Raw genomic sequence first — 15,712 nt, forward strand, 5'->3', positions numbered from 1 at the left:
CGAGTCTCAGCATCCTATTTCAACCACAACTTCTTTCTTATCCCTATATCTTCCATATCTTGACGTGCAACAGGACTATCTTTTGACTTGTTGTTTCCCATCATAGTATTCAACAGATTCCCCATTATATTCTTCTCTGTGTGAATGACATCTATAATATGGCGAATCGTATTTGAACCCCAATTGGACAAATCAAAGAGAATATATCTTCGAGTGAACATAGAATGGTCATTAACCTCATCTTCAACATTGGAGTCATCTTCAAGTTCCTGAAAATAGATAACATAAGAACAAAGGTCAAGTTACTGAATTTCAAACCACACCAATGACATTGAGAAGAAACAGGGGAAAGCAGGTAAAAGTTTGGAGTGGATAAATCTGTACTAAGCAATCTGGCCATATAGCTTTTTTTTATATATATATAAACTTTATAATCTAGCCATGTAGCTGACTAGCTGTTGTACATGTCAATTTCAAATTCCAAATCAAAATTCTTCCAAATTAAATGAAAGAGTTTATATATCCAGAACAAGCACTTTGAAAAACTAAAGAATCTCCAAGGTAAAGACAAAACATAAATCAAATGAAGACAGGACAGAGGACTAACCTTGATGGTATCAGCTTTCCTTTTACGTTTCAGACTTGCTTGTGATGGTTGTTTTCTCTTGCCCTTCTTGGAACTGATTTTACCTACAATCTCTTGTATCTGCAGCCCTTTTAGTGGCTATGGAGTTGTACCATGCTCCACCCGTCCATCGAAATTTGTCCTATCATCGCGATACTTATGCTTCGATGGTAGCCATCTTCGGTGTCCCCTGTAGCATATCTTCTTAGTAAATGGCAGATAATCAGCAACAATTCCTTCTCCACAAGTAGTACAAGCACAATATCCATGAGTTACACATCCCGCTAAAGTCCCTAACGCTGGAAAATCGTGAATAGCCCACAACAACCGTGCTCTCATTAAAATTCAGTTTTGCTGAAAGCGTCAAATGCTAGTACCATCCCATAACTTCTTCAAATCATCTACCAGTATTTCTAAATAAACATCAAAGTTTTTACCGGGTGCTTTTGGGCCTGATATCAGCAACGACAACAAAGAGAATTCCCGCTTCATACACAACGAAGGAGGCAAATTATAAATACACATAATGACAGGCCAACAATTGTGTGCAAGACCGAAACACCATTCAGATTAAAATCGTCAGTTGATATCCCAAGTGTAACATTCCTTGGTTCCTTGGCAAACTCTGGCGAAAACTATCAGCACATCGCCAAGCTGAAGAATCGACGGGATGACGCATGACGTTTATATCTGACTTTGCTCTAGAATGCCAAGACATTGCCTCCGCGATCCATGGTTCACTGTAAAACCTTTTCAGCGTTGTAATCAACGAAAAATGTCTAACCGTCTTCTGAGCAACAACAGTAAGCTTCTTCTCATCATTAAAAACCTTCTTATACCTAGATTCTTGACAAACAGGACACTTCACCAGCGATGCATGATCCTTCCAATACAAAACACAGTCATTTACACAGGCATCATATGTTAGGTAATCCATTCCTAGTTCTTGGATCATCTTCTTCACTTATGGGTACTTAGATGGCAGTGTATTCTCTTCGGGAAGCAACTCCTTCATCAACTCTAAAAGTGCAGTCATACCATTATCAGAAATCCCATATTGTGTCTTTATGTGATTCAACTTGATAGAAGCATACAATGTTGTCACTCCTTTAGGGCACGACGGATACAACGGTTCTTTTGCACGCTCATAGACAGATTCCTTTTTCTTCCTTTTCCTAGTTCCAACATCATTATGAACCCCACTATCTATTCTAATATTGTCATCTACTATAGCAACACCATCATCCTCATCAAAATCTCCTAAATTTTCACCCTCACCTATAGCAGGATCAACAGCTACATCTCCCACATTAACATTTTCTACATTCTCAGCTACATCGCCATTACTAGTGTTATCCACATGTGACCATGCTTCTACTTCTAAATTTTCCCCATGAAAACGCCATGTCGTGTATCTAGAAAGAATACCATACTTAAGCAAATGCAATGAAATGAAATGTCACTAAGTGGCCCCAATCCTTTACCATTCTTACATCTACTACAAGGGCATGAGAATAAGGTATTTCTTCCACCATTTCTATTAACAAACTCTATAATGACCTAACACCTTCTATGTACTGAGAAGACTTACAAGGACATTTCATCCATCCCTTATCAACCATAGATGACATACCCTAAATGCAGTATCTATGTTAAAATTCAGACAGTATATGTACACTACATCAATACAAAATCAGTAACATTTTTTAATATGATATCTACTATAATTCTAACATGTACCTATGAATTTGATATGCACACAATATCATATTAATGAAAAAATACTATCATTTAAAACTATACTAAATACATTCCACGAAATTGATATATGTACTTCAATTATAACCCGAGTGTACATTTCTAACAACAAATGAATACAACCAAACAATAAAGCTAATTGGCTATCCAAATCATAAAAACATATACTTTCTATGCAATTAAAGCTACATGTTATAATTCAAGTGTATATCATTAATTTGATATATCCCTTCAATTCTAACATGTAGCTTCAACTGTGTCCCAGCGGTAGGGTTGTCGAAGCCCTTAGGTTAACGACAGAAACATCCTCTCAACAAAGAGAGAATGAGCTACAAGAAGCTTTCGCAATTCATCACTAGGTACATTTTTATCATGCTCAGTGAGATTCTATCAAAATAAAAATCGGACTTACAAAAATTATTAAGTTCAATCCATACAAACTTATAAAAATCTCTAAGTTCAAAAATTATACAAAATTTCTAAGTTCACTCCATACAAACTTATAAAAATTCTTAAGTTCAGACCATGCAACTTATAAAAATTTCTAAGTTAAGAGATTATACAAAATTCTTTAAGTACACCAATTCAATTTTAACATGTAGCTTCAACTGAGTCCCAGCGGTAGGGTTGCCGAAGCCCTTAGGTTAACGACAGAAACATCCTCTCAATAAAAGAGAATGAGCTACAAGTAGCTTTTGCGATTCACCACTAGGACCATTTTTATCATGCTCACTGAGATTCTATCAAAATCAAAATCAGACTTCGAAAAATTATTAAGTTCAGTCCATACAAACTTATAAAAATCTCTAAGTTCAGAAATTAACCAAAATTTCTAAGTTCAGTCCATAGAAACTTATAAAAATTCTTAACTTCAAACCATACAACTTTAAAAAAAATCCAAGTTAAGAAATTGCACAAAATTTCTTTAAGTACACCACTAGAACCATTTTCATCATGCTCACTGAGATGTTATTATCATCAAACTTCAACTAAACAATATAAAAGGAATCAAAACAATTTCATAGTTGGATATACCTTCTTAGTTTTCCTAAACCAACTCTGACCAGTTCTTCTTCAAACTCTAATGAACTAAACTTCAGTTCTTCAATCTTGACAAACCCTAACATGAGAAAAAAAGGGCATTAGATTCAGATAAAAAACAAACCATGGAAAGAAAATATAAAAGGAACCAAAATAATAAAAACAATTTCGTAGTTGGATATACCTTCTTAGTTCTTCCTAAACCAACTCTGACCAGTTCTTCTTCAAACTCCAATCAACTGAACTTCAGTTCTTCAATCTTGACAAACCCTAACATGGAAAAAAAGGTATTAGATTCAGATAAACAACAAACCATAAAATGGAAAGAAATAAAAGAAATAAAAAAACTGAAATTGAAAGAATCAGATTCACAAGTGAAATCGAATAACTGAAAGCAAACATTAAACCCTAAAACTGAAAAACTTAAATGGAACCCTAGGATTCGATAAACTTAAATCAAAATCTCTAAATCCTAGAAATCAAAGTCTCTGAACCCTAAAAAACATAATTGAAACCCTAGAAATCGAAATCTATAAACCCTAAAAAATATATCAAAAAATATACCTGATGATATAGAGTTCTACACAATGATAGAGTTTAGGGATTGAGAGAGAAAAAAATAGCTCAACTGAGTCTATGGTTTGGCGATGGAGAGGAGAGGGAGGAGAGAGTCTCTGTGGTTTGGCGGAGAAAAAATGAAGATGGAACTGTGATTAAGGGCAGGATATATCCTAGATTGGGATTAAAGGTGGAAAAAAAAAAACGAAGTCTTGACCGAAGTTTGACTGGGGCGTGTTTATCAGATCTAGTGTTCCCGACCACGCACGTGGTTCACACGCTTGAACCGAGCACAGTTGAAATTGGCAACCTTGCCAATGAGGTTAAAAAATTCGCAACGACAACTCTCTTTTGCGAATAATTAGCAACTGGGATTAGCAACCAAAAAATTCGCAACGGATCTACTGTCGTTGCAAAAACAGGGTTGCAAATCCCTTAAAATAGTGTAGTGTCTCGATTAGATCTGGATGTTCAGCTTCAGCATATTCTAGCTGCTCTCTTATGCAATCCACTTCATGTTGAAGTCGTACAAACTCAGAGTTAGCAGCCGCTGATGTACTTGCAGGGGCTCTGGTCCTTGGTGGCTTCATCTTCTCGATGCTTGACATACTCAGAACTTTTGGACCTCCAAGATCAGAGCCAAAAGAATAATGTCAAAATGACTGCAAATCCTTGAAATGAGGCACGGAAAGCCTTGAGTTTTCCTTGAAGTATGTTTCACACTTATCATCTGATTAACAATAAGTCCACAAAAATCAATGTCTCTCTCTTCAACAATATAGCAGACCAATTCAGCAAGGGATTTTGTCCATAGCATATTGTCAATAGTGTTTGGCATCATATTTTCCACAATCAATTGTCCAGCAACTTTGAGAAATAACACATCCCCATGAACATTGATCTTACCATCTCTCCGAGAAACATCTCTATTAAGAAAGCGATGATACATCTAGAGACAATCTTTCTTTCTCGGGAGGAGAAAATTGAACACTACCAACATGAGTCAAATTCAACAAATAGGCAATAACATGGCCACCCATAGTGAAGGTATTACCGCCTACGATGGTCTTGAACATGCAATTGGCATGATCCACATCATGAATGTTTGCAAAAAATTGTGCAACCATTTCAATACGAACAGTTCCTAATGGTCTGTGAATTATTCCCCAGGTGTGTTTTTTGAAAAAAAATCAGTTAAGCCATCTACCTCAATTTCAGAAGCATTGTAGTACCTTTGACAAATAGGTTGTTTGTTCTTGTACTCCAAATAAAGGTCACGAGCAGTAAGGTTGACAAACCTAGCACGGATATTAGGATCGTAGAAAGAATTATCCCTAATTTAACCACTTGAACTCCCAGCATGACTAGTTCTCTTCCTATAATCCATTGTTGAGAATGAATACAAGGAACAGTTGAGAAACTTACTTGGTTTGTGAACAGTCGTCAATGGTGGAGTTCCAAAATGAAGATGAAAACAGAGAACATTTTTGAACCAACGTGCACAAACTTCTTCTGAATCTAATGTTGCAAACAACACACGAATTGGTTAAGAAACGAGAGAGGAAAGAGGGATTAGTACATGAACTGTTGGTTTTTTCTCGAGTACTCGAACTGAAGAAGAGAGGTGAAGTGAACGAGGAGAACGCATTCTCTTTTAAGTGGCACGCGGTGGTACATGAACCGGATATGTTCGAACTGGAACAAGATCCATTCCCACGATTTCAGAGTACATGAACTTCACGTGTGAAATAAAGGCATGTTTGTTTTTGTGCATAATTGTAGGAAGCACAAGGAAGCATGGAGCAGAGATCAACAATACAATACCCTGTGATTTACAACATTCTGCACACCGTGGCACCAAGAGAGAGTTTCTTTCCAACAGCTCTCACACCTTACAAGGTTGAGAAAAACCCAAGGAACTGATTTCATAAGAATTCCAAAGGATTTTAGAAGAGCAAAAAAAATTGTGTTTCTGATTTCTTATTTTTCTTCTTATGAACAAGAGTCTCTGCAGATAATTTTTAGTATTATGTAGGGAAAATCTTTTAACCAGAAGAGACGTCCTATCATCATCATAAGTGAAAACAATACCATTATCTTGATAAGACTTATCAAGAGTTGACCAGTAAATTGATTCATGCTTAGAGATGATGCAGTCAAGTAATCCAGACTCAAACTCTTCTTGTAATGTGCCTAGTTTGTTACAACTAATTTGATTATATAGAGGAGGAGCATAGCTTTTTCTGATTAGAGCATCAATATCTACCTCGACATGAACATTATTCATCATAACTAGATTCAGCCTATCAAGAGATTCTTGTTCTTTCTGGAGGTATGCCTCAACATCAAGAGATAAGCTTTCTAGTTTATTTTCAATCTTTGAAAACACTTCAAGGGATTTTTAACCTAGAGGAGGTTTAGATAGAATTTCTTCTACAGATTTTATTAAATCAGTCATGGAAGAGAATTCTGAAATCCATGGATCTAGTGGTGCATTTATTGAGATAGCACTACTGTCCATAGAGTCAGATCGCTATAAACACAGACTTATGAGGTCTTAAACGTGTTTGCCTGCTCTGATACCAATTGAAAAAGAGGGTGTCAAAAAACCTCACCCAATATTTCGCTTAGCAATATGTATGGACTAACTCCAATATGCTTTCAAGAGAATCAACTAGACAGTTAGATTCAATTTTAAGAAAAGTATATCTAAGAGTTAATATCTCTATCTCTCAATTAAATCTGCAATCAGCAAATAGAAATCTGCGATCCCGATTGAATATAGGAGATATACTTGAACGGTACTAAGGACCAATGTTCAAATATCAATCAATTTCAATCAACAACCAAAGGTTGGATTTACCAATTGATCGATTCAACGTACAACCAGTGATATTTCAATTATATAACAAAATATAATGCGGAAAAAAAATAACACAAACACCAGAAGATTTGTTAACGAGGAAACCGCAAATGCAGAAAAACCCCGGAACCTACTCCAGATTTGAACACCACACTGTATTAAGCCGCTACATACTCTAGCCTACTACAAACTAACTTCAGTTTGGACTGTAGTTGAATGTTGTAGTTTTTCAAAAGTGATAAATAAGAGTTCGTTTCTCGGACTTGTAAATATTTAGAAAAATAAAAATATATACAATATATGTCACAGGATCAAGAGATACTGGGACTCAGGATTTCACCAATTCTTATACTCATGCGATTCAATTGTTAATTTTAGACAATTAAAGCTTATATTGATAACAAACATCGACTCTTACTTTGCCAAAAATAGATTTTATAAAGTATTAGATGTAAATCATAAGCATGATGCATCAAGAGTTCCTAGACTAAGCATACATCATCAGATAAAATCACAAATAATCAAGAAAAATTATAAATCAACTCATAATAGTGCAAATAGTCATAAAAGAATTAAATAGAATTACTCATGCATAAAGAATGGTTTCCTCCATCATCCCAGTATTGGGGTTTATCTATTCATATTAATCATACACTCAAAATATTAATTCAAAGATCAAAGTGTGATCAAAAGAGTCAAAAGTTATAAAACAGTGGTTCTGTGACCCACAGAATACGTCCAAAAAGAAACGATACCAGTGAACTGCAGTAAAATAACGACACTCTGCTGCTGCTGTTGACGCTGCGGAAAATAAGACTGCTCTGTGCAGTCTGTTCTTCGTGTTCTTCAAGGTACTCTAATGGCAGCAGCAGGTGGGAATTGTTGTTAATCCTTTTTCTTCGCTCCTCTGCGTCCCAAACCTTCCCCAAACTCTTCATAAACCTTCTCTAACTTCTCTCCACCTCTTATATACTTCACAGCTCAAAGAAATCCCGATAGTATCTCTTTTTTTCTTTCTTCCAAAGTCTCGGAAAATATTTCTCCTTTTCTGTTCTTCACGCGGCTTCTGGGTTTATCAAAACTGCTCAAAGCTATTCGTACGCGTCTGTTAGCTATAAACTTTCCACCAAACTCTTATCAAGACTTGAACAGGACCTAGTACGTAACTATCCAGCGTAAAACTCTCACAAAATCTTTCATAAAAATCCTTGAAACTGGACAGAACAATACGTATCCTGTTTGGACTTTGATCGCTTCTCCCAGCCATTCCAGCCCAAGTTGATCGATAAAATCACTTGCATACGGTCTGTTTAGTCTTAACAGGCCTAGCCCAATTGATTTCAGGGATTTAATCTCCCTCAAAACTGCCCAGAAATCCAACAACAAATTATCAGACGTGAACTTTAGTTTTCCCGCCAAATTCCATTATTTGAACTTTGAATGTGGTGTCCCCTTAACCAGACTGGGAGTCCCTTTAGCATATGCCTTGAAATGGGGTGACCCTAGCGATTTTTCTAGGGTGAAATATAACTTTTTTCGTGGTTCCTCCGAGGTATTTATGGGGCGCTTCCGGGGTACTTCCGGTACACTGTCTACGAAGTTCCAAACGCCACATTTCTAGCCAATTTCGCCGCAAAACCTTATTTTTCCCAAAACACCTACAAATAAATAAAATAACCCAATAAGTACAAAATCGAGCACTAACAATATATACAATTGAGATATATTATACACATAAATGCGTCTATCAAATACCCCCAAACTTATTATTTGCTAGTCCCGAGCAAATCAAAACTACAAAATAAAATCTTAACTCACTTTCGCAGGCATCGTCGATTGCATTTAGCATATGCAATAAGCCTTTAAACCCCTAGGTGGCACTAGTGGCCGAGTTATAGTCTCGGGAGGGCTTACCAGAGATATACCCACAAAACCTGTACTCCAGACCTTAGCTATCTATGCAAAACCTTGGAAGGCATTAAAGAATCTCCTTGGTTGGCGTACTTATTGACTACAGGAAGAAGTACCCTGATGCGAAATTCCAATTGATGTACACGAGTTTGCACTCAAGCATACTAAAATTCATATAAAGTGACATAGCTCTACTCAGATAGTTGCACTATGGACATCATATTCGGAGTCAAAACTAATCACATGGATAGATCAAGAAGATGGATATAGAAAAACATAGATGGTTTTGATGTTTACTAAGTGAACGACGTTTCCCATATCTGTCTGAAGGCCTCCGCCAAAATGAACCTATCCTAATGGATTGAGATACTAGTCTGACTAATATCAACACACTGGCATATACAAGGGAACCAGTGGTCGATAACCTAACTCTAGGTCAACACAACTGGAATATACAAGGGTACCAGTGGTCGAGTTTATTGAATTTATTCCTTTTGGTCAAATGGTCTGGTCTCAATTTCTTTTTTTTTCTTTTTTTTTTCTCTTTTTTTTTTCAATTTCATGGTATCTCAATCACTCTAATTCACCTAGCATTGGTAACAACTTGAATCGTGAGCCCTACCAAATCACTTAGAAACATATTTAAAAAGAAAACAACAACAAAAAAGAAGTGAAAAGGACTCAACGAGATATGGTGAAACTATCATGTTATTCCTAACAACTGAGCTCTGTGATTTTATGAATAGACTCTTTAGATGTTGCCATCTAATCAGATTGGTTCCTCAACTCCTACAACCAAAATGCTTCCATCCACTTAGATTAGTTAGTGCAATCCTCAATAGGCATAAATTTCTAGGCTCTAGAGTTTATGTATTCATACTGCAACTAAAAAGTTTCTCCCATACCCCCAAACTTAAATCTAACATTGTCCTCAATGTTCTAAAGATGAAATTAAAAGCATGAACAAGGAGAAACTGTTACCATTTGAAGCAAAAGAGATAAGGAAAGATATTACCGTGTTGCATGAGATTGGGTTACCTCCCAAGAAGTGCTAAGTTTAATGTGTTCATCCAGACTTAGGAAAGATTAGTCACCTCGAATCATATAGTAACAGTCGAAATAACTGTGGGTCTTCAAAACCAAATAGAGATGACCAAAGGAAACTGCAATAAACCAAGAAAATGAACAATACTAGCAACCCCTTACCTAGTTTCCTGATTAAGATATCTATATCTAATTGTGGTTCAGGTTCAGGTTCTATAAAAGGGTCTAAATATATTTCTTTAGGCTGCAACTCCTCAAAATTGAGATCCGAATTATTAGGTCCTAGAGTCTGTAAATACTCAAATAAGAACTTAGAAGCACATAATAATAACCTAAATAATTGAGGATCCTATAAGTCAATCAGGTTTGACTTACATAATTGACCACAGTGAGAGTAGTGGTCATTCTTAAGAAAATGTGTCGATTCTAATATCCTAAAGCATTTAGGTTTAGTCTCGCAACTTAATATTCGACACATTTGGAATATAAACGTTCCCACAGTTGGAAGAAAACTATTTGGTGGGAAAGCAAAGTTAATCTGGGGATCATAGCCTGGGCAAACCACATCAACTAGAGGATGGGTTTCTAACGACTGAACTTCTTCCTGGACATCATTAGGCTCGGGAAAACGAGTATGAAGGTAATCTTGTAAAATGGTCGAGGCACAGATATCAAGTCCTAAGTGTGGAGACTTTCTGAGAGTTAAAGGTAAGGCACTAGGGAAGTGATAATCACCCCCAAACTTAGAGTTTTCAGTGTCTCTAGATAGACTTATAATTATTTCTTGAATTTCCGTATCTTCAGAGTCCTTAAAATATTCAAGAGATTATTCTAAGTTATTATCAGGTAGTGCATCTTTACTCATCTCTACGGGTCTATCTTATTCTTCCAAGACTATTGTTTCTAAGTCGAGACTCTAAAACAGTATTTTCGAAATGAACCCGTACCTCTAAACCACTATCGGCTTCGTAATCAAAAGGAAAAACTACATCGTCTAAAACGGTGGTATCCCTAATCAAATCCTCGTCCTTTTGAATAGGTGAATAATCATAAAAATTATTTGGATTTGAACTAGAAATAATATAATCACTATACAGCTCAATTGGATTACTAGACTCCTGATCACTATGCCTACATATTTCAGATTCTTCATTACTGCTATCCTCATCATCATAGTACGAAGATGATTGAACCTTATCTAAATAAGTAGTGTCTTTTATTCTAGCCTCGTCCTCTAAATTAGGCAAATATTAACTATTGATAGAAAAGGTAGAATTAGAAACCCTACTTTGGAAATTTAGATTATTTCGAGCAGCATTGGCCAACTGTTCATTTTCTGCCTCTAGACGTGCCTGAATTTCACTAAGCATAACACTTATACGTTCACCACTCTCGTTTATCATCTCAGAATATCGTGTACACTCTTCTTTTGAACTATTCATTGCAACTAAACGTTTATCCGTCCTTTCAATACGTTGTTGTGTCTCTTCTAGAGATGGAACAGGTTCAGAAATATTATAATCAGGACTAGTTTCCAAAAACGAGTAACCAGTACTACAGTGTTCCTGATTTTCTTGCTCGTAAGACCAATTCGCGTGTGGATAGTAATTAGTCTCACCATGGTATGAACCATAACCTTGAAAAGGTTGGCGTTCCCAACTATTATTCCCACCATGGTCATAAAAATGATGATGTCCATATTCAAATTCAGATCGATACTCATTGTATTGGCTTCTATCATACCAGTTCGACATTCTTAATTGCAAGGGAATTCTACACAATCACAAACAAGGATGACTCGACCAAATCAAACCTATAAAATCTAGCAAACAACAAGCATGATGGCTCCACTTAGATTGTCTCTAGACCAGCTTCTATTCCTTCGAAAAGGAATTCGTTACAATTTGAGCACACCCCTCTGGAATCAATCCGAGTCAAAGTAAGTTGAATTGAGGCGAGGGAAGCTCAGTGGAGCTTTGATACCCAAGGCCTCACCGCTATCACAAGGCGGCGCAGTCACGCATTCAACTCACAGAAACCATCATGAACTTTGAAGTGTGCTTAAAGAACAACCAATATTTTTCGAACGAGTTTCCTATTAAGCGCGATACCCTATCGGTCTCGTTCTAGTCAAGTTTTAAGCTTGGGTTCGCGTTAGGTTTCGTTTTCTTAAGGCGGGCAAGAAGGAAACGGTAATGAAATCCGAGTCCTTATCTTGATTTGGCCAGGCCTTTCCCTTTACTAGGAAATTAAAAACAGTCCAAATTCGTCCTCAATCAATGAATCACCTTAAGGAATACAGTAACTCGCTTACAGGAGATCCGCGAGTGTTTCGATGGACTTACCTCCCGTACCAGACGGGGGATGAACCGTTGAAGTCGACTCGGGCCACGAATCCTATGTCATGTACGAACCCGAGGGGCCGAAACGATATTGTAATCGTCGTCCTTCCCTGCAAACAGTTTATATTTTTTTTTTTATATAACCCTTCCGTAGGGTTAAAAAAAATAATAAAAAAAATGTCCAAAAGTCCAGTCCAAATAAAAAGTCCAAAAATTACAAAAATTATGAAAAATAAAGCCTATTTACAAATTTTAAAAAAATAAATAAAAGCTATATACAAAAAAAAATAATAATAAAAATAAAAATTAAATCCTAAAAAAAAATTATGTCTTTTTTCTCTTCTCTTTTAGCTTTTAGCTTTAAGCTTTTTGTTCCCAAGTCCTTAGTATTCCACTTCGAACCTGTAAATCAAAGACACAAAAAGAAACGTAAAAAGGAACAAATAATAATAAAAAAATAAAAAAATAAACCTAAAAACAAATCTATATACAAGTCCGCGTCGGCGGCGCCATTTTGTTTTAGTTTTTCAAAAGTGATAAATAAGAGTTCGTTTCTCGGACTTGTAAAGATTTAGAAAAATAAAAATATATACAATATATGTCACGGGATCAAGAGATACTGGGACTCAGGATTTCACCAATTCTTATACTCATGCGATTCAATTGTTAATTCTAGACAATTAAAGCTTATATTGATAACAAACATCGACTCTTACTTTGCCAAAAATAGATTTTATAAAGTATTAGATGTAAATCATAAGCATGATGCATCAAGAGTTCCTAGACTAAGCATACATCATCAGATAAAATCACAAATAATCAAGAAAAATCATAAATCAACTCATAATAGTGCAAATAGTCATAAAAGAATTAAATAGAATTACTCATGCATAAAGAATGGTTTCCTCCATCATCCCAGTATTGGGGTTTAGCTATTCATATTAATCATACACTCAAAATATTAATTCAAAGATCAAAGTGTGATCAAAAGAGTCAAAAGTTATAAAAGAGTGGTTCTGTGACCCACAGAATACGTCCAAAAACAAACGATACCAGGGAACTGCAGTAAAATAACGACACTCCGCTGCTGCTGTTGACACTGCGGAAAATAAGACTGCTCTGTGCAGTCTGTTCTTCGTGTTCTTCAAGGTCCTCTAATGGCAGCAGCAGCAGCAGGTGGAAATTGCTGTTAATCCTTCTTCTTCGCTCCTCTGCGTCCCAAACCTTCCCCAAACTCTTCATAAACCTTCTCTAACTTCTCTCCACCTCTTATATATTTCACAGCTCAAAGAAATCCCGATAGAATCTCTTTTTTTCTTTCTTCCAAAGTCTCGGAAAATATTTCTCATTTTCTGTTCTTCACGCGGCTTCTGGGTTTATCAAAACTGCTCAAAGCTATTCGTACGCGTCTGTTAGCTATAAACTTTCCACCAAACTCTTATCAAGACTTGAACAGGACCTAGTACGTAACTATCCAGCGTAAAACTCTTACAAAATCTTTCATAAAAATCCTTGAAACTGGAAAGAACAATACGTATCCTGTTTGGACTTTGATCGCTTCTCCCAGCCATTCCAGCCCAAATTGATCGATAAAATCACTTGCATACGGTCTGTTTAGTCTTAACAGGCCTAGCCCAATTGATTTCAGGGATTTAATCTCCCTCAAAACTTCCCATAAATCCAACAGCAAATTATCAGACGTGAAGTTTAGTTTTCCCGCCAAATTCCATTATTTGAACTTTGAATGTGGTGTCCCCTTAACCAGACTGGGAGTCCCTTTAGCATATGCCTTGAAATGGGGTGACCCTAGCGATTTTTCTAGGGTGAAATATAACTTTTTTCGGGGTTCCTCCGAGGTATTTCTGGGGCGCTTCCGGGGTACTTCCGGTACACTGTCTACGGAGTTCCAAACGCCACATTTCTAGCCAATTTCGCCGCAAAACCTTATTTTTCCCAAAACACCTACAAATAAATAAAATAACCTAATAAGTACAAAATCGAGCACTAACAATATATACAATTGAGATATATTAGACACATAAATGCGTCTATCATTGAACCCCAATCAATCTTACACTGATTAAAGGTACAGTTTCGTTCCTTACATCTCTGATCCCAGCAGGATACTACGCACTTGATTCTCTTAGCTGATCACACCCTCAACTAAGAGTTGGTACGACTCAAAGTCGAAGAGTTGATAAACAAATCTATCTCCCACAAAAAATTCTATAGGAATAGATAAATATGTCTCCCAAAGAAATACCTACGAGTTTTTGTTCCATCTTTTGATAAATCAAGGTGAACAAGAACCAATTGATAACCCAGACTTAATAGGGGTTAGTCGTGGGAGAGTTCGAGAGATTTTAATGTATTTGGGTTTTCTCCCGTTAGTTCCGAGGGAGTTTGAGAGAGTCTTTCCAAATCCCCGTTAGTCGTGGGGGAGTTTAGAGGAGTCTCCTAAACTCCCTAGAAAACACCTGTTAGTCGCTGGAGAGTTTAAAAAAATCTCTTGAACTCCCTGTTAGTCATAAAACCCTACAATAATAGGGAGTTGGTTGCTTTGGGGAGTTCGAAGGAGTTTTTAGTGTATTTTGGTCTCACAACAAATCTCTCAAAAGAGTAGAGATTTTAGTGTATTTGGGTCTCACAACCAAATTTGGTTCAAAATCTTTCTTTTCAAATCATACGGATTTCTCAAATTTCACCAACAAAAATGTTGTTCCCAACATGATGAAATGATTGTCAGATGATGGCCATTATGATACGGTGAAACATTTTTAGGAAAATATTAGGATAGTGATCTAGAGTCCATGAAAACATGTGGATATATAGATTTGTTTAGATCTACATATCCCGTAAGATGCACCAGCAAAAAAAAAAGTAGAAGTCTTCACAATTAGCGCTTCCCTGAGTTGAATTACATTACCACTTCTGCAACCACCGTCAAAACTATTTTCTCACCACTACCATCACCACCTATAACCAACCACTACTCCCTTAACCACCCCAAATAAGAACCCTAATTTTAGAAATAAATAAGATTCAATAAATGCTATAGCTCGGAGAAAAGATTTTGAACCAAATTTTAATTCCATCACAATGCGTGACACATTTGGTCGCTCTCGGTGGACAGTTAGTAAAAACTTCAACAGGAAAATGTGGGAAAATGTTCGTGAACAAAGGGAGTTAGAATTGTATGGAGACCGTTAAATTGAAGGGAAAAAAATTATCTCGGTGCACAAAATAACATACTATTGATACAGAGATATGATCATTTTCATTTATTTTTTTTCTTTTGATTAAAGATCAATGTTATTTGCAAATGAGGGTTTATTGTTTCTTAAAAGAAAATGAATTAGGAGTGAGCTCTCCCAAACTCCCCCAAACTCCCTCTAATAAACTCTCTCAAACTCCCTACACTCCCCCAAACTCCCTGAACTCAAAAACACCAAACTCTCTCAAACTCCCTACACTCTCTCAAAATCTCTCAAAATTCCTGAGATTTAAAATACACTCAATTCCCCAGAAATCACTCGAGGACTAACCCCCTGTTATATTCTCGAAGAACAG

This window comes from Papaver somniferum, chromosome 4, assembly GCF_003573695.1.
Source record: "Papaver somniferum cultivar HN1 chromosome 4, ASM357369v1, whole genome shotgun sequence".
Lineage (NCBI taxonomy): Eukaryota > Viridiplantae > Streptophyta > Magnoliopsida > Ranunculales > Papaveraceae > Papaver > Papaver somniferum.